At 38.7% G+C, this 19846-nt stretch overlaps 1 protein-coding gene across 5 annotated transcripts in view; it reads left to right on the forward strand.

Moving 5' to 3' along the window:
- The window catches only part of rnf44 (ring finger protein 44), a 158712-nt gene that overhangs the window by 75389 nt on the left and 63477 nt on the right, over nt 1-19846 (forward strand). Inside the window, exon 1 of one of the 5 annotated variants that reach the window (XM_073067606.1) lies at nt 13356-13495. The exons of 3 other annotated variants lie outside the window; for them this stretch is intronic. The gene's annotated coding sequence lies outside the window, so the exon portion shown is untranslated. Of the gene's footprint in view, nt 1-13355; nt 13609-19846 lie in introns of those variants that run through there. One more of the 5 variants, XM_073067605.1, reaches the window with a different exon arrangement.

Here is a 19846-nt window from a genome sequence, read left to right on the forward strand (position 1 = left end):
TGGGTATCTGTTGTTTCTCTGTGGAAGTACAGTAATGTAAGTTTAGTTGTATGGCACTGGAAATGCTCATTTGTGTTAATTGATCATTTGAAACAAAGAATCTCTTTGCATACCCTGAGGTGAAACAGGAATACAAGAGAGATGGTCTTGGAGATTTTACGTTCCTGAAATGGACTGCTGAGTAACTCCAACAATCAGTTTGATAAATGATGTAAGGTGTAATATACTCATCATCTGAATAAGAAGTGTGTAGAACTGAACCTTGCAATCTAAGTTTGTAGTTTGACATATGTCCAAGGGAGTAATTTTGCTAAAGGCGTCATGTTCTGTTCCAATAATTCAACTGAATGGTTAGAGTTCCATGGTTTTATTTGTAGTGTTGGGAGCTGTGTGTCAATATCAACTCTTTCAACCAACTCTATATGAACAAGTCAGACATATAATATGATGCTGTGTTTCTCAATGCCAAAACATTTTTTTGAGCATAAGGTGCACATTAAATTTAGATTTGTACTTATTTGCTCATACTGGGTGTTTTATGTTCAAATTGTGCAATCAGATCACAAGCTGAAAAACTCACCATTTTACACATGGTGCATCTCTTGTCTTTTGTGGGCCAAATGTTTGTTCGATGGGTAGATTTGATGGTAATTCTCACAGTGTAATGTGAGAATTAAAAATGACAGTGTGCTTGGTGGATGATTACTTAGAAGTCCGTTCTGTATTCTGTATGACTTTTCAATTCAACTTTAATGTCTGTTCTATTGATTGCACAATAAACAGCAGAACTACCATAGTGCATTCTGCTTTGATTTTACAACTTGGATATGTTTACTTAACCTACTTACCACTTGGAATTTTATTTGAGAAATGTCCCTTTCCACAACTGTCAAATAAAACTATTGTTGGTATAATATGTCGTATTCCTTGTATTGCAATTACTTTTGGTTTAAAAAAAACGAACTGGCAGAGGAATATGTAGCTTCTTGGTTCTCACGTGCTGTAAATTTGTAGGGAAATATCTCAATAGTTTGTTATCAAGAAAGCATTTGGCAGCATTAAAAAAAACTTTTCCCTATAAAATGTATCCATTTAATACTTTAAGACAGGAAGGCAGTTTCCTTTTGTATTTTTCTATTATAATCTTTAATAGTGACATACTTGAATTATCCGCTTAGAGATATAAATCAACAGGGAACAAATCAATATTCCTTATCTAACAAATAATGAACTTAAAGCTTTTTACGCTGATACCTATCAAGGATTATTTTTTTCTGCTGGTGTGAGTTTTGTGCATAGAATATCTTTCTGATATTGGAATGTGCTCCATCTTCCACCTCTTCTGATTTTGCTTTCACTTATCCATTGCTAAATTTTCTCTTTTCAGTTTAAGGCTTTATAAGTTTTTTAAAAAAAAATACGTGTGTCTAATTATTTTCACTATCGATATTCTGAATATTAAAATCCCTTACTAACTAAACATAAATATTTCTATATATATATATTTTAGATGAGTACACAAAACTTAAGGCAAAACAACTGTGAAGCAAAGAAAAAGGATCCAGAACTTTGATATCATTCTGCTTTCATGATCAAGTGTTAACGGCTGTGTTTTAACTGTTCCTAACAAATAATTTAGGGTTCTGCATTCTACAGAATACCTTCCCTCACCTCTCCAAACCTCCTTCACCTCCACCACCTATTCCTTTTGTTTAAGAACATGACAGCACAGGTTTTTTTCCTCTTTGTTGAGTTTATTTAATTGTGAAAGGTTTGGTTTTGGTGGTGGGTGCCTGATAAGTTAATGTATAAATCAGAATGCTCAGAGAATCATGGTATTTTCTCCAAATTTCTACATGTAATGCTTAGTGTCAGTCTTCTGTTGATAAGATCCATCAATTTCATGAACAACATTACTGATGTTGCTTTTGTAAATATACTGTTGTATATCCCTTTAAAGGTTCATCTCTTTTAGAATTCCTTATAATTACTCAATCAAGCTTTTTTCATTTCTTTCTCATTCAAGTTTCTGAACGTTTTTAAAACACTCGATTTTTAAAAAAATCCTGTATCACTGTGTATATAAAGGCTTGTTAATTATTTACCCAGCTAATAGGTGTGTTTCTAATCGATTGTTAAGGTAAACAAATTTTGTATTCTACTGTCTTTTAAATTTTTTTTAGTTTAATTCCTTTTTTGCTGACAACAGCCTCGAAGTCTAGTTTTGCCTTTGCTTGGGGAGATTTCATATCACTGCTAAAGTTCAGGCAGTACATGAAAGAGAGGCCCAATAGGCAGAGTCACCCAAGAGGTCACGTGAGATTTGATCAGAGAATCAGCAGCTGGTTGGGGAAACAAAAGAAATGAGGCCCCAAAATTGTGTGTGTGAGACCTTTGTAGGTTTTTGAACAAACATTAAGAGTCTTGGGCATGTGCAGACTCCAGCAATGTTTTTGCATGGGGTTGTGTAGTTTGAGCGTATTCAGGAAAGTGTGAGATGGATATTTACAAATGTTTACTCATTGGCTCAAATAGCTTTTGTCATGTTTTTTACTTCAGTCCTGGTTGTACATTTCTTATTGTTAGAATTGATGTTGATAAGCTAGCTTACTGTAACTCTCAAGAAAAGAGTACCAACATTATGCAGGGTTGCATTCCTACAAAATGGTCCAGATTGTCATTTTCCATTACACAGGGCTGCTTCACAGGTGTGTGCATCAGGAAATGAAAGTTTAAAAAAAAACAAGATTTTTGTTCCTTTCTTTACACTTTTTTAGAAACATAAATTCTGTGAGAGTGAATTATATTCTATAGCTAAAATTTTTGTGTAGTAATTTGTGAATTCTGTAAGGCTGAATTTTCATTACCTGTGCAGTTGTGATACAGAGGTTGCATGTACTTACAATAATAATTTTAGTTGGTATATCTACTTGAAATGTTTACAATGTTAGTGATAACAGTACACTGAAGTGCACTATTGTTCAGGCATTGTTCCTTAAATATTGGGACTATTTTTTCTCTCGAGCAGACTAATTACTATGAAAGTAAGTTAGACTTGTGTGGCATATTTATGTCCTTGCAATTTGCCTTACAATAACTCTAGAATTTGGAACCTAATGATGTAGCACTAATGGAAATGGGGTTACTGAGTCCTTAGTTTCCAGACAGATGCCAAATACATTGAAAAGTAAAGGAAGGAAGGATTTGGGTAGGAAAGACAAAAGGTTTACATTCTAACCTCTAGTTAGTGTAAAAGCTGGAAGGAATAAGACTCCCCATTCATAACAATTATTTTTCTGATTCAGACATTGAGAGCTAATAATTACACCTTATTAATGGAGCATAAAGCCTGTAATAGAAACGAGTTAACTGTCTGTGGTGTGCTTGTATCTGTAAATGAATAAAAATGGTAAATGGATGGAGAAAATAATTACAAAACTCAATGGCTCTTGTATGACTAACACAGCATGATAGGCCAAGTAACTTTTATATTTGTGATGAAGTTTATGCTGTCAATAGAGCATATGTGATGATTTTACAGTATAGACATGGTTTTAGATTACATTAGTTGTAAGAAATGGGATGTGAAAGGAGACAAACATGCATATGCAATAGCATATGGACAAAGAGTGATGAAGTTACATTACTCAAATAACTAACATACACACAGTGTCAAATGCCACCCCCCCATATACAGTGAGATTCTATTTTACTGTATAACATAGTAAGTAGCTTCATGTTTTTCTGTACAGCAAGGGATGGGATTTCAATTTTGTTAAGATAACAACTCAGAGTCAGAGGCATATCTCCACAGGCTTTTGATTTCTTGGTCTCAGAATCGGGATATTCTCACTGACATGTGTCATGAAATGTGTTGTTTTGCGGCAGCAGTACAGTGCAATATACAATATATACTATACAATAAGAGATGTATATACTCTGCTTACTGAAGTTGTTTATAAACTTCCCATTAGACTTGCTGTTATTTTGACACAAAGTTGTTACCCATTAATCTTGTTGGTGGCCTACACGTTCCTATTGAAAAGTCTGCTAAAATTAGGTTTTGCTGGAATGTTGTATAAAATCAATCTGACACAATGGGGAAGGCCTTCTGATCTTTCCTGCCTTTATATTTCATGTAATTTAGTACTTTGACAAAGGGAAGAAAATTCTGCTGGTAGATCTGACCCACAGCATTCTGTATGCCTTGAAATATCTGGTTTGATACATGAGTAGACACCCTGCATCTACCACACCTGTTGGGAAATTACAGAGGAGAGGCAATAATTTATTAAGCAGTTGAGCAGTAATAAATTTTAAACTTAACAGCATCTTGTAAGAAAGTTATAAAAGCCTCCTGAAGTTCTGTGAAATGATGTGAATTTCATATATAGTTTTGAATGACTGGATTGTTTAAAGCAGAGGTTTTTAATTTTTAGGTCACTGCTCTCTGCTTCAAAGGAATTTGATCTTTCTTGCATACCCTTCCCCATTCTTCTCTTACAGTCATAAAAGCCTTTTTTAAAATAATTACTGTATATCCTGTTTCTAATTTTACCACTACACCCATTTTGGAAGTCTAGAGTTTAGAGTTAATTCTTTGCTCTTAATTCCAACAAGGGATTTCTTTGTCACAAAGGTAGGACAATTCTTTCATCTATCTCTACATCTTCCACCTCTTCCCTTAGACCACCAAATCTATGCTGTCCCATCTCTACCCCTGAGACCTTGTGTCTATTAATATTCTACAGTTTCTTCTCAGGTTCTGTCCAAACACCTTTCTTCAGATGAATTTTCTCACTGAACTCCATTCTCACTCCTTTGAATCCATTTCCACTTGGCACTGGCCATCCATTTTCGTGCTAATTCCTTTGTTATCTGGTACTCTAAATGTTGGACCTAAACTCCCTTCCCTATCACCTTGCTTTGTCCAGTTCAATTTGGAATGTTCTTGGCCTCAGCAATTAAATTGCAACCAGAAGTAGGATGCCTTCTCATTGTCACTCCATTATCTCAAAATGTTTGCAAACCTCAGCAGCCTACATTTCGCCTTTGTAAAGATTGCTATTTCCATCCCAAAAACATCTGTCTATTCTGTCTTTACCTAACTGTTACAGATGTCATTGTCTCAGGATCAGAATCAGGTTAATATCTCTGTCATATATGACTTGAGTTTTTTAAAGTTGCAGCACCAGTGCACTGCAAAGATATAAAAATGCATGTCCCCTCTGTACATTTATCACTTCTAGATTTGACTACTCCCATCCTTTCCTTGATGGTCTTATTTTGTGAAAAGTCCCCGGTGTTGCTGCCCCACATTGGCTCCCTGTTTCCCTGAAGTTTCAGGTTAAAAATTTTAGTCTCTTTGTTTTAAATCTGGAGTTCCCAGATCTTAATAACAGCAGTTACTCCCCAGTTTCATCCTGTACTTTATCTAAGCTCATCTAAGACTTAGGATGTGCTTCAGGTAATTCCATTCCTAATCTTGTTCCCAATTAAAACTATAACTGTAAACCATCTAAACGCTGTTTCTTCTCAACATGCCTTCCTATGGATTTCTTTCTTTCCTCAATGCTCATCCAGCTTTCTAATCCTACTTTCAACTATCCAGATGCTAAGTACCATTTTTCTATATCATTACATCTCTCATCTTTCTTTGCCATTTACTGTCCTTTTTATAGAGTCATAGAATTGCCTCGCATAGAAACAGTCCCCTTGGCTCATAACAGCCATGTCGACCTTTTGCTCCTGTACACAAATCTTATTTTCCCACATGAGGTCCATATCCTTCTATGTAAGTGCCTGTCTAAAGTCTCTCTCATTGAAATGCAGTGATTGTAACTGACTTCATCTTCTCCTCTGGTGGCGAGTTACAGTGTAGCAATTAGTGCAACACTATTACACCTCGGTGTTCCAGATTTGGAGTTCAATTCCTGTGCCATTCGATAAGGAGTCTGTATGTCCTCCCCATGGAGCACATGGGTTTTCCCTGGATGCGCCGATTTCCTCCCACAGTCCTAAGACGTACCGAGTAAATTAATTGGTCGATGCAAATTGTCCCATGATTAGGTTATGGTTAATTGGGTTTGTCGGGGAATGCTGGGCTGGTTTGGCTACTCTCATCCTTTCCTTGATGGTCTTATTTCGTGAAAAGTCCCCCGGTGTTGCTGCCCCACATTGGCTCCTTGTTTCCCTGAAGTTTCAGGTTAAAATTCTTTGTCTCTTTGTTTTAAATCTGGAGTTCCCAGATCTTAATAACAACAGTTACTCCCCAGTTTCATCCTGTACTTTATCTAGGCTCATCTAAGACTTGGGATGTGCTTCAGGTAATTCAGGTAATTCCATTTTTAATCTTGTAGAAGGACCAACTTTGTGTTATAATGTTAAATAAATAAAAACCATTTTCTGTTATTGTTTTCAAAAGAAATTTCTCCTCAAATCCTTTTTAAAATTCATTCTTCTCACTTTCCATAAAGTATAGTAGCAGAATTAAGCCACCAGTCCATTGAGTCTATTCCGCCATTCCATCTGGGCTAATTTGTTGCCTCTCTCAACCCCATTCTCCAGCCTTCACTCTGCAACCTTTGACATCCTTACTAATCAAGAACATATCAACCTCTACCTTGATTGAGCATTCACAGCTGTCTGTGGCAGTGAATTCCACATATTCACTACCCTCGCTAAATAAATTCCTTCTCATCTCTATTCTATTCTGAGACTATGTCCTCTGATCCTAGATGTTCCCACTATAGGAAACATCCTCCATGTCCACTCTTTCCCAGCCTTTCAATATTTGGCAGGTTTCAATGAGGTATCTCCCCACCCCCCATTCTTCTAAACTCCAGCAAGTACCAGCCCAGAGCCATTAAGCGCTCCTCATACATGAAACCTGTCATTCCCAAGATCATTCTCATGGACCTCCTCTGGACCATCTCCAATTCCAGCACATCCTTTCTTAGATAAGGTACCCAAAACCACTCACGACACTCCCAAGTGTGGTCTGACCAATGCTGTGTAGGGCCACAGCATCACATCCTTGCTTTTATATTCTAATTCTCTCAAAATTAATGCTGGCATTGCATTCGCCTTCCTTGCCACTGGCTCAACCTGCAAGTTAACCTTTAGGAAATCCATTAATAGAATATTCACAAAGACCATCATATGTAAATCCCAAAGAAATCTAATCTTGCTTAAAGCAAAAATGCCCAGTTCATAGCTGAGCCTAGGCAGTCAACCTTTGCAGACTGGGCACAGACCGAACTACAGATAATGTGTGCAAATTAAAATGTTCAATTTTTTTAATGCCTTACTGGTTAAAATCATTTTATGAAGGTGCTTAATAACTAAGAGTCAAATCGCTATTATTTGCATCTGATAACATGTGCTTCAAAAAGATACAAAGAATCTCAAAGGCTTTCTTTATGATACCACTTGTAATCAGTGATATAAAGTCACTACCAGTTTGTTCTTTCACCCCATGCTTGAGTGTTTTTTTTAAATTTGACTCAAGTTCAAAATCCTGTTTGTTATCACTGACATATGTCATGAAATTTGTTATGTGGTAGCAGTACAGTGCAAAACAAAAAATTACAAGAAGTTACAAAATAAATAAATAATGCAAAAGAGAAATAACAAGATATTGTTCATGGACCATTCAGACATCTGATGGAGGAAAGCTGTTATTAAAGCATTCAGTGTGGGTCTTTAGGCACCTGTCCCTCCTCCCTGATGGTCATAATTCAAAGAGAGCATATCCCAAATGGTGAAGGGCTTTACTGATGAATGTCGCCTTCTTGAGGCATTGCCTCTCGAAGATATCCTCAACGATGAGGAAGGTTGTGCCCAGGATGAAGCTGGTTATGTCTACAATCCTCTGCAGCCTCTTTTGATCCTGTGCATTGGAGCTTTCATACCAGGTGGTGATGTAAATGCAGCAGAATGCTCTCCACCATACATCTGTAGAAATTTGAAAAAAGCCTTTGGTGATGCACCAAATCTCCTCAAACTTCTAATGAAGGAAAGCTGCTGGCTGGGCCTTCTTCATGACTGCATCAATGTGCTGACCCCAAAGTGGACCCTCCAAGGTGTTGCTGCTCAGACAACTGAAGCTTCTCACCACTTCCACCGCTGTCTCTTCAATGAGAACTGTTGGGTGCTCTCAACTTCCCTTCCTGAAGTCCACAATCAATTTTTGTTTTGCTAATGCTGAGCATGAGATTGTTGTTGCAACACTTCTCAGCCAGTATGATACCATGTTAAGAATCATTAATTTTAATAAAAAGTCAAATACTAATCACAACACCAAATGAAAATAGTCAATTTACAATGTAATACAAACGGTCTGAGTTAAAACCAACCTTTGCCGTCTTCTTTTTGATATCCATTCTATGAGAGAAAGATCCTGGCTGTCTATCCTATCAATGCCTATTACAACTCTATATACAACGTTCAAAGTAAATTTATTTTCGAAGTACATATATGTCACCATATACTGAAAGTGAATCCTGGCGATTCATTTTCTTGCAGGAACAAAGAAATACAACAGAATGGATGAAAAACTACACACAAAGACTGACAAACAATGTGCAAAAGAAGACAAACTGTGCAAATACAAAAAAATAAATAAATTATACTGAGAGCATAAGTTGTAGAATCCTTGAAAGTGAATCCATAGATTGTGGAGGTGACATAGACACTGTCCATAGACAATGTTGAAGTGAGTGATGTTATTCACACTGCTCAGGAGACTAATGGTTACCTTTCAGTGTTTGTTCCAGGGAAAATAAACCCACCCTATCCAATCCTTTCCCATAACTCAAGACCTCCAATCCAGGTAACATCCTGATGAATCCCCTCTCTCTCTTTCCAGAGCAATAACAGTGTTGACAATATTTACACAAAATGTGGTTTAACCAGAGTCTTGTAAAGTTGAAGCTAGAGAAAGTCAAATTTCTTAGACCATTCCAGTGGCACACATCCTTTTTTAAAATCAGTTATGGCTTGTGTTGCGTGTTCTAGGCGGTGAAGAAGCTATACTGGAAACAATTTCTTCCTTTTCTGAAAGATGTGTACTGAACTGCTTTATGGCTAACTTGAGGAAAGCGGGCGACTGATCTAAACTTGCACTATACTCCGAAAAATGTTGGCTCATATAATCGAGTGTTGTTGACGAAGGTATAAGGATGGGCAATTTTTACTGCCATGAATTTTTCTGCAACCACTTAAAAGCAGAGAAGATCTTGTTTTAATTGTCTCATCAAAAAATAATGCTCCCTCATAATTTAAAATAAAAACTGAAAAAGCTGGAAATATTCAGCAGATCAGGCACTTGCCGAGTAGGAGCACAGGTAACATTTGAAGTTGGAAACCCTTAACGAAACAGGATTTCTGACCCATAATATTAACACATTTCCTCACTCTGCACATGTTGCATGACGTGCTGAGTATTTCAGCATTTTCTGTTTTGATTTCACATATCTAGTATCTAAGCTTTTTAATTTTCATTTAATATATTAAAGGATTTCAATTTATAAATATAAATCAAAATATCTCTTCAAATCATTAAAGTGATTTGCAAATTCCTTATTTATTAATAGTGAAAAATATCACCAAATTGGTGTGGGTCAGTCAGTGCAGTAAGTAATTTTTAAGTAAGTAATGGCTGACTATGCATTTGAATAGAAAGTGTTTTTGGTTAATTGTGAGAAAATGTTATTGATCATTTGAGTTAATTCAGTGCAGTGATTGTTTAAGCAGGTATATGATTACAGACGAAAGGCTGAATGACTTCAATATTATAATTTGAAGAGTTTAAGTTTAATTATATAAATAAACTAGTGCCACTTCATTCTGTAAAAATAATGCCACAGCTTTTGAAATTATTGCCTTCATCGCAAACTTTGTTCTTGTGCATTATTTTTGTACCCTATGTGCTAAAGATTTATCTGATTTAACCTTCCTGACCATTTTATTGGAAAAGAATCTGCAGCAGTATTCGCTTTGCAAGGCAGAACTGAACAATGCTGCTGTCCGTATTTTATGGTAGTTGAGCATGGACGTACAGTAAATGAAAGATTCCAGTTAGTTTAAAATCGGATTTTTAGCTAATGTTACAACTTAGCAACATACTTTGACACTCTGGAAGATCCATGCTTCTGTACTGTTCATTGGACACTTATCCTGTTTCGTATTTACACTGTGCTTATCCTATTTCTTATTTGCTCTGTATGCGTTGTATATCAATTTTCTCCAGTGACAATGAATATATGGCAGTATGGAATTGCTTTGAATTTCCGTGAATGCACATACGTGTGTATTTATCTTGCATTGTGTTTAGCATTTGATGCAAGAACTTGGAATAACAATCGGTTATTACAAGGCTTTTTTGATAGTCTACAAGCATGCAGATATATAAAGAGGCTCTACTTCAGTCTAAGTACACGTTGTTCATTTGTATTTGTGATATGTACTTTTATTCAAGTGTGTATTTGCAGTATCAATTAATACTGGAAGCCTCTGCAATCAATTCAATGTAATCTTACACACTAATTCTCTTTATAGCTGAAAACCCAATTACAGGTCAAAGCTGACTTAATATGAATTTGCTATAATCAAATATTCTAAACTAAGTACTTACTTAACATCTGCTATTTTCACCAATTTAATTGAAGGCTACAGATAGAAGCAATAGATTGAAATGTTTCCTCTTTAACCAGTTTAATAACTGCATCACTTCTAAAAATCCTGAAATGTCAAGGTTTTCCCAAAAAATAAACTCCCTTTCCAGCTTTTTCCTGATGCTGGAAAAGAAAATCTATGAGTTGTTTTTGATGAGTGCCCAGTAGCTTTCTTTATAATCCCGATTTAGTTCTGCTTTTAACAAATAGTTTAATAATATTTTAACTTAATTAGATCTATCAGATTCTTCAAATACTAGAGTAATCTAGTAAGTTAATGTGGTCTATTGCAGTCTGAGTTCAGCAACACAAGCAAAAATTTCTGTTTGATCAGCTCCTCTACCAGGTCTGCATTGCTGAAGATTTCGGAGGAATTGGAAAAAGGTGGGATTTACCCTCCTGAAATTCTGGGATAAAGTTACTTTTCTTGTCTTTCCTGTTGCACCTCATTTCTGGCATCAATATTGATGTCCACAGATTGGATAATTCCTCTCATAATTTAAAACAATGTGCTCTTCTTCAATGTGGATTAAATTTGTTTTGGGGAAGATATTGTTGCAGGCAAATAAGTTTGAACATTTTTGTGGCTTAATATCTAGTTAAGTTTTGCTTTACCCATGTTGGACTGGGCTGTATCCACTACGTTTCTGTTTGAGGGCATTGATGTTTCCATACCAGGCTGTGATGAAGCCAGTCAATATGCTCTCCACCGCACATCTATATAAGTTTGTCAGAGTTTTTGATGACTAGCTGAATCTTCACAAACTTCAAAGAAAGCAGAGGCGCTGCTGTGCTTTCTTCCTAATGGCACTTACGAGCTGGACCCGATCAGACCCTTTGAAATGAAAATACTGAAGAATTTGAGGTTGCTGATCCTCTCCTAAGGACTGGCTCATGGGCCTTTGGTTTCTCGGTCTTGCTGTCATTGAGTGAGAGACAATCTCCCTCCTGTATGATGACACATCACCACCTTTGATTCGGCCAATGACAGTGGTATTGTCAGAAAACTTAAATATAGCATTGGTGTTGTGCTTAGCCACACAGCCATAAGTATAAAACCAGCAGAGTAGGAGACTAAGCACACAGTGTTGTGCACCTGTGCTGATCGAAATTCTGGGGGAGATGTTGTTACAAGCCCAAACTGACTGGAGTCTGCAAGTGAGGAAATCGAGGATCCAATTGCACAAGCAGGTATTGAGACCTAGGTCTTAAAACTTATTGATTAATTTTGAGGGGATGTTAGTACTGAATGCTGAACCGTTGTCATTGAAGAGCATCCTGATGTATGCATCTTCACTATCCAGCTGTTCAAGGGTTGAGCAAAGAGCCAATGAAATGGCATCTGCTGTTAACCTGTCGGGATGGTAGGCAAATTGGAGTGGACCAAGTCACTTCTCAGGCAGGAGTTGATATGTTTCATCACCAACCTCTCAAAGCACTTCATCACAGTGGCTGTAAGTGCTGCTGGATGATAGTGAGGTGGGTTACCATGTTCTTATAGGCACTGATATAATTGAAGCATCTGGGTACCCCATACTGCTGAAGCAAGAGGTTAAAGATATCAGTGAACACTCCAGCCAGTTGATCAGCACAGGTCTTTAGTACTTGGCCAGGTACCCTGTCTGGGCTGGGGGACGGATATCACGAGGTTATTGGGGGCTGTTTGAGTTTGTGAAAATGCCTCCATGCTATGACAGTCAAAAAGGTGTTGCGCTCATCTGGGAACAAAACCTTGCTGTCAGCTATGTCACTTGGTTTCACTTTTTAAGCCCTGACACTGCTTCTGAGTGTCCTGAAATGTTTCGGGTTTGGTCCGGAGCTGCCATCTTGCAGGTGAGATGGCTTACCAGAGATCATACCTGGACTGCTTGTATTTTACTTGGTCACCTGATCTGGCCCTCAGCAGATACTGATCTGATGATTCATCCAGGGTTTCTGGTTGGGGAAGCCTGAATGATTTTGTGAGGGCTCTACATGGTGTGGAATGTTAGACTGAACTTGTTTCACCGGAACTGAGAAAGATTGGGAATAATAAGTTTTGAACATGAAGACGGAAGGGAGGAAAAAACTTAAAAGAGTGTTTGTGGAAAGCAGTGGGGAAAACGAAGAGATAATGATGCATTTGTAATAATGAAAATAAATGTCAGAGATACATGTCCAACATTTTTTTTGCTTAAAGATTCAAAAGCTGAGTGCTAAAGAAAGGAAAACAAATAGGAATTACAAAATTGAAATCTAGAAATTTGTTAGGGTGCTTTATAGAATTGAAAAAAGTAACAAACTTAATTTAGATTTTCTATTAGCTTTGTAAAAATTATGAATTTATAACGCTGTAATATAACAGCATTTCATTTGAAACAAACAGTTGCCTACTTTCTTGACGATCTTGCTGCTTTTGTGTGGAAAAAATGGGAGGCAGCAAAACAATCAAAGCCAGAGGATCATGACCCCCATTAGATACTTAAATACGTTCAGAGTGTCGGTGCAAGTGACTGTAGGGAATGACTTCAACTGTAATGTACCGAATCTTCCCTCCTCCCGCTAATATTTGATCATGTCTGACCTGCTTCGGGTACGTACTGTGAGACTGTGACTCCTCCAAACACGCGGCTGGGCTCCTTGAACGCGCTGCGGGAGCGCGCTCGCTCCCGAATGTTGTGAATCAAACTTTTTAAGGTTGTGCCCGTTCGGAGTCGGGAGTTTAATCTTACACGTAGCGACAGCGGGAGAGGGAAGCGGAGCTTGCAAAAATAAAACGCACGGCGTAAATAATAGCCATACCGAGCCAAGTGGGCTGGAGGGAAGTAAGGCGAGCTGAGGTAAGGTTGTTGCGGGCTGGAGAATCCAGAGGCGAGGGAGAGCGCGGGGTTGGATACATTGACCTCGATACATTGTTTCAGCTGGAGCGGCTCTTCCTGATCAGTAACATCAGGTAACAGCGCGGCTTCTTCAAACTGCCCGTCGAGCTGGGCTCGCCTCCGGCGCTCTGTCTCTCTCTGACTGTCGAGGTGTTTATTGTGATGGTTTTTCTTTATTTATTGATCTGCGGTGTGCCTTTGGACGGATAGAGCGTGGTCCATCTGAAACTGAATCCAGTTTATGTTTGTTTTCTGGGGGTGGAGAGGTTGTGGGTAACGGGGTGTTATTCAGACTTCAAACAGCCGATTGGCGAGGGGGATAAAAATCAAGCCCCCTTTTTCCCCCGGCACCGGGAAGGGGGCGGCAGAGGCAGTGGGCTGTCGTTGGTGTTAAGGTTGCTGTTTAACTGAACTCGCAATGATTTGGTGGTGGCTGTTATTTTGACCCATTGTTTGGCTTCTGGATTCGGGAGCGGTTAATAGATTGACACGGAAGGAGCTGGAATGGTCCCGTTTATTACCCTCGCTCCCACCCAGCCCCCCGTGGCCGATGAGACAGTTGGGATTGTTGGCAATCTCGGAGCGTTTCGGCTTTGCCTCCTCCCGTGGATTCATTGTTGCTTTGTTCGGCTGCGAGCACGTGGTGCTCTGGCGGCGCGGCCCTGACTCGCTGCTCCACTTTCATCCTTGCATTGTATATCAAAGCAACCCCACCTGGGGCAAGGGCTTGGGGGGGGGGGGGAGACCCAGCTTTTGTATCTGCTGCAGAATCTAAGCGCAGGCTGATTCCCCCCCCCCCCCCCCCCCGTCCCGTGCTTTACTGTGCTCTATCGCTTAGCAGAGTAACCCGTGTGGTTTTAAGTGGGACATGAAGCAAAGAAACATTGAAACATTGTACCCTTTCGACCGCTGGTTTTCACAAAAATATATATCACGGCCTCAATTGGGAAGATCACCCGGCAGTAAGTTCGCGATCTTCTAAGTTTCGAAATGGATATGAGATGTAAATTGAAAACTTAGTGCATGCAACCTTTTATTCTAGGCGTTAGATCACAGCATATGGCCTTCACCCACAGCCCCAGTGTTAGCCAAATGCTCCCCTTGTCCATCTGCCAGTGGACTTGGCACATCCTAGACAGGGGCGGTGATCCTTTTTTTTGAGAGCGTGCACTCAAATTTAAAATAAAATCTCGTCTGCCATGGTAATTTTAATCAGGGATTATCATTGATAATTAACGTTAATTTGAACTTTTTTAAGGAAAATCGATTACTCCTGTTGCTTTCTTACACGTATCAGTTGTTTTACTATTAAGTATAACAGAGGCAGATTGAAATAAATGAAGCATTTTAGAAAATCCATTCAAATAATTAATATTAATTATTTAAATAGGCAAGAAAAAAATCATCATTTCTAAATAGTACTGTTATTGTACCTCATATATAACATAAGTAATGTGAAATTAAATATTCATGGAGGTGCTAAACTGCTGTATTTACCATTATTACCACGAATATCCAGTGTTCAAGCACAAACGCAGCAGAAAAATTGTAAGCAGAGCTGAATCATTTACTACCCAAATACTGGTGTGTACACCAAGACTGCGAGGATTTCAAGATGCAACTTCCAACGTCACATGTTCTCACAACTGTCTAGTTAGCGGCAAGCTGGTGTGAGACGTTTCCTGTGAAGTCATCTCACTGCTCTTGTGTTGTTTAAAAAAAATCATTCCCTGCTCCATTTGTCCGTAAAGATGATCATTGTGCATGTTATTTTATTATGGGTGGGTTTTAAGAGTCAAGGGCGGCTCTGCAAGCCGCATGTCAATACAATTTATGTGCCTAGGCTCGCCAACCCTGTTCGGCATATCTCTGCACATGTGATAGGGTTAAGGTGAGCCCTCTGTTGATGGATTGTAACTGGTATGTGAATTTAAAGTGTGCTTTATCTTGAAAAAATATTTCCCGTCTGGATGTGAGTGCCTTCTATACTTGAGAGCAGTTAAAAAGCCTGATAGGTCAAAAAGCCTGAGCAATAACTGAGATGGTGAGATATTTTTCCATGTAGTTATTTCTTGGATGGGTTTATGTTTGCTGACATTCTCAACTAGTGGTCAGTTGACAGAACTTGACATTTTGCTTTACAGTCATTATGGTCATTATGTGCCGTGGCGTATGACGTGGACAATCATGGTCCCATGACCATGATTGATCTTTTGCAAATTTTTCTACTGAAGCGGCTTGCCATTGCCTTCTTCTAGGGAGTCTTTACAAGATGGGTGGCCCCCGATCATTATCAAGCAACACACACAAAATGCCTCCAGCACTATGTGTGCATTGCTTGGATTTCCAGCATCTGCATATTTTCTCTTGTTTGTGACCCAACCATTATCAACACTCTTCAGAGACTGTCTGCCTGGCGTCAGTGGTCGCATAACCAGGTCTGGTGATAAGCACCAGCTGCTGGTACGACCATCTACCACCTGCTCTTGTGGCTTCTCGTGACCCTGATCGGTGGGGCCGAGCAGGTGCTACACCTTGCGCAAGGGTGATCTGCAGGCGAGCAGAGGGAAGGAACATCTTCTACCTCCTCCACCTGCCACCCCTGCTTTACAATATGCAATAGTTAAACATACATCTGAAGTATGTCATTTTCCTGTGCTCTAGATGACCAGAAATGAAAGCAAAGGTTTTGGAGAGTTGGAATTCCTGATCCTCTCTGTATCTGTGAAGGTACATAGGACTTCGAACACAATGTAAATAAAACAATCCACTGATAAAGCTCTGGTGCAGGGTTTTCACCCAAAATGTTGATTAAACCCTTCACCCATAGATTCTCCTCAACTTCTTGAGTTCCTCCTCCAGACTGTTAATCCAGATTCTGGCATCTGCAGTCTCTTGTGTCTCCGTTAGTAGTAGAAGTGAGCAGTGCTATTTGCAAATACTCTCAGTAATTGGGAATGGAAATTCTAATTTAGCAAAACTATTTTGTTTTCCATTTGGTAGAACAATGCAACAGTGTAATGGTACTTCTCTTTCACAATACCAATGTAAATAAAGTAAAATTAACTAATTCCAGTTCATTTAAAACATTCCAGGTCATTAATTAATTTGTGCGCATCTTACAAATTGGTTAAAGATTGTACACCATAGTAATGTAACCAAGAAAAAATTGTTCTCATGATATGATTTAGATTTGTTCAACACCAGTATTAAGTTCTGATGATAGGTCAAACACCTTAAAGTTTAAAGTTATGGGTTGCATCTCAGCCACTATTCTGAAATGTACTAAGTGTTGGCTTTCAACAAGGGCTTTCAACATATTCTTCCTAGGAACCAGAGGAGCTTTTCTGGTAAACATCAGTAAAGGGTAGCTTGTCAGTTTAGACATGGAATGGCAATCATTTTTAAAAAAAAAGCTTGGCTTAATCATGGAATGTTAATGGTGGTAAGAAGCAAAGTCTCTTGGGTAACTTTTTTTGTAATGAAAATGTTAGAAATCCGAAATAAAAGCAACAAGTGCTGGAAGGACTCCGCAGGTCGGGCGGTATCTATAGAGGAGGATAATGAGTCAGCTTTGCAGGCTGAGACCGGGCATCTCTTTTGATTCCTAGTTTTGATAAAGGCTTGCATTCCCAGAAACGGCAACTGTTTCTCTTTCCACAGATGCTGCCTTACTTGAGATTTTCTAGCAGTTTACAATTTTTGTTAATGCTTGATGCATCTTTTGGCTTGGTTTAGTCTGGAAGTTCATGCTGAGCAAAAGAACTTGGCTCTGAGTAACATTTCTCGCCTCTAAGAAAGCATCTAAATGCTAAACAGCCTATGAAATGGTGTTGAAACAAAATAACTTTTCTAATAACTATGTAACAAACTGCATTGAGATAAAGATTAGAGTTTCTTAATAAGATTGTTGAAAAATAAATATTAGGCAAAAGATTAGAAGAACTTGTTTCTAGATGGGTCTTGATAAGCTGTGATGTTTTGATTTAATGAAAACAGTGCATGCAGAATTATTTGTAAATATTATGGAAACTTACTTCAAGTTCGCTACTATTTAGAGAAGTGTGGTGTTTGAGAAAGAAAGCCAAACAATCAGAAGAGAAGCAATTTTGTATCATTGGTCCCTTTATCAAGTTTTCATTTTGATGCATTACTTGGAATGGAGGGACAGTGGCTGAGCCTTTCTCCCTGAACTGAGTGCATGGTGCAAATTCATGTCTGTGATTCCTACTATATTACCCGACTGATTGATTCTTGTGGTTATGACCCTAGAAGTTGTTGATTCAAATCCACTCCTGGGATCTGAATCTGTAATCTAGATTTAAACTACAGGAATGAAATACCATATCCTGTAGGCATTGCCAGTGATCCCCTTCTTTCTCAGGCAGACTTTAAAAAAAAACCCATTACATTATTTAAAGATCAGCAGAGGAGTTTTCCAGGTATTTTGATGAACAGTTATCCTCCAACCAAAATTTACCACATTTTGTCGTTTAATCATTGCTGCTTTTGGGGGCACTGATGTTTGAACAGTGGTTTCTGTTGAGCGCTACAGTGCTTTACAATGCACTGCCATCATGAAAAAGTTTTTTTCATTGACTAGACTACATTTCCATATCATCAAATGAATGGTGACTATCCAAGAACAGAATTTCTTTTTAACTTCTAGTTTATATAAGTCAAAGTCTCATCATCGCTCTTAAATTTGAAGTTCTGGTGCTTAAGCCATTGCAGTTATACAATATTTGTATGATAATGGTGCAATATACATAAGGATCGTGTGATCCTCCCCCCCCCAGGTATACTTGGAAAAGTGGGTCTTGGTGAAAGGAGCCTATGGACATGTATCAGAAACTATGCCTATGATTTACACTGTTGTTTCAGAATAGTAATGGGAGTGGCTTGTGAGATACCTTTTGCTCCCTAGCCTAATATCACAACATTTGCCTCTGTAAAATATAATATGAAAATACCAAGTTTTTAAAAAATTTACTTTGACAAACGCTATGAAATTTACAGTCCTACAATTTGAATGGGATATTAAAATGAATCATGTGGTTCTGGTGACCAGTAAGGATGTTTATGATGGGATCTGGAGGAAACCGAGGTAGTTTTCTGGAGCCAGAGTGAATATTCCTTTCTCAAGCGAGAGCACCACAACCACATGAGCTGGTCATTAATTTTCTTGTGGGATGTTCTGTGCTAAATAATGTCAGCATGACATTTACGTGAAAACAATTACTGCAGTTTTAGAATTAGAGTTTTGGGACATTTAGCAGAGAAACATTTATGTAACATCCCCTGTTTACCTGTTTATGTTTTGCATACTTGATATCCAGCAAAGTCTCTATTTTGAAGATTTTCCTCTTTAAATTTAGAATGATTGTTTTTTGGTTACAAGGCTATTAATTTTCATTAACTAGCAGTTATGCTGGCAGACAATGAAGCAACAGCATATTAACAGTCCAGTCTCAGTCAGTTTATCTGAAGACAAAGTGTGTAATCAATCTAAGGAATGTAATGATCAGTTGACCCTATCTGATAATTGTCATTAATAAACTAATTTACCTGTAGTAGATTTGATTTCAGATTTACTTATCACATGGACGTCGAAACATACAGTGAAATGTGACATTTGCTTTAACAACCAATGCACCCAAGGATGTGCTGGAGGTTGTATGCAAATGTTGCCACACATTCCAGCAACAACGTAGCATGCATGCAATCCTCAGCAAAGTACCACAGAACATACCAAGCAACCAAGCAACAAAGCAATAGCAGGGAAAAGAACCCCATTCTTCCCTCCACCCAGCCATGCACATACATGGTCCTCTAACCACAGTACAGGCCATCTTTGGTTTCCAGTCTCCAGCATACTCGTGGCTTTGCAGACATCGGGCCCTGACTCCCCCAGTGGACTTGCAGAGATTCACAGTGGGGTCAGGTCATTGAAACTCGACTGGACGTCTGTTAGATATTTTGGGGTTCAGTCCGGGCCGCCGGCTGCCCTTGCAGCTTTGATCTTTCTTTGGTATCAGGGCTCGCAAATGAGGATGATTGAGGAACCTGGAAGAGTGTCTGAACTCTAGGCCTCAAACGGCGAACTTGCAGATGTGGGGACCCCAAAAACTAGGCCTTGAACTCCAGTCTCACTGCTGGTCTTCAAATGCAGAGTTGGGGCTTAGACTTCACACTCGGGCCTATCCTCCAGTTCCCCCACATCTCTGTCCTTGACCACTAACTCCCCTCTCTATCCCTGTGAAGCTTTCAGAAAAAATCTAAAAAAACTAACTAAATCTGAACCGGAACTGA

This window comes from Hemitrygon akajei, chromosome 15, assembly GCF_048418815.1.
Source record: "Hemitrygon akajei chromosome 15, sHemAka1.3, whole genome shotgun sequence".
Taxonomy (NCBI): Eukaryota; Metazoa; Chordata; class Chondrichthyes; order Myliobatiformes; family Dasyatidae; genus Hemitrygon; species Hemitrygon akajei.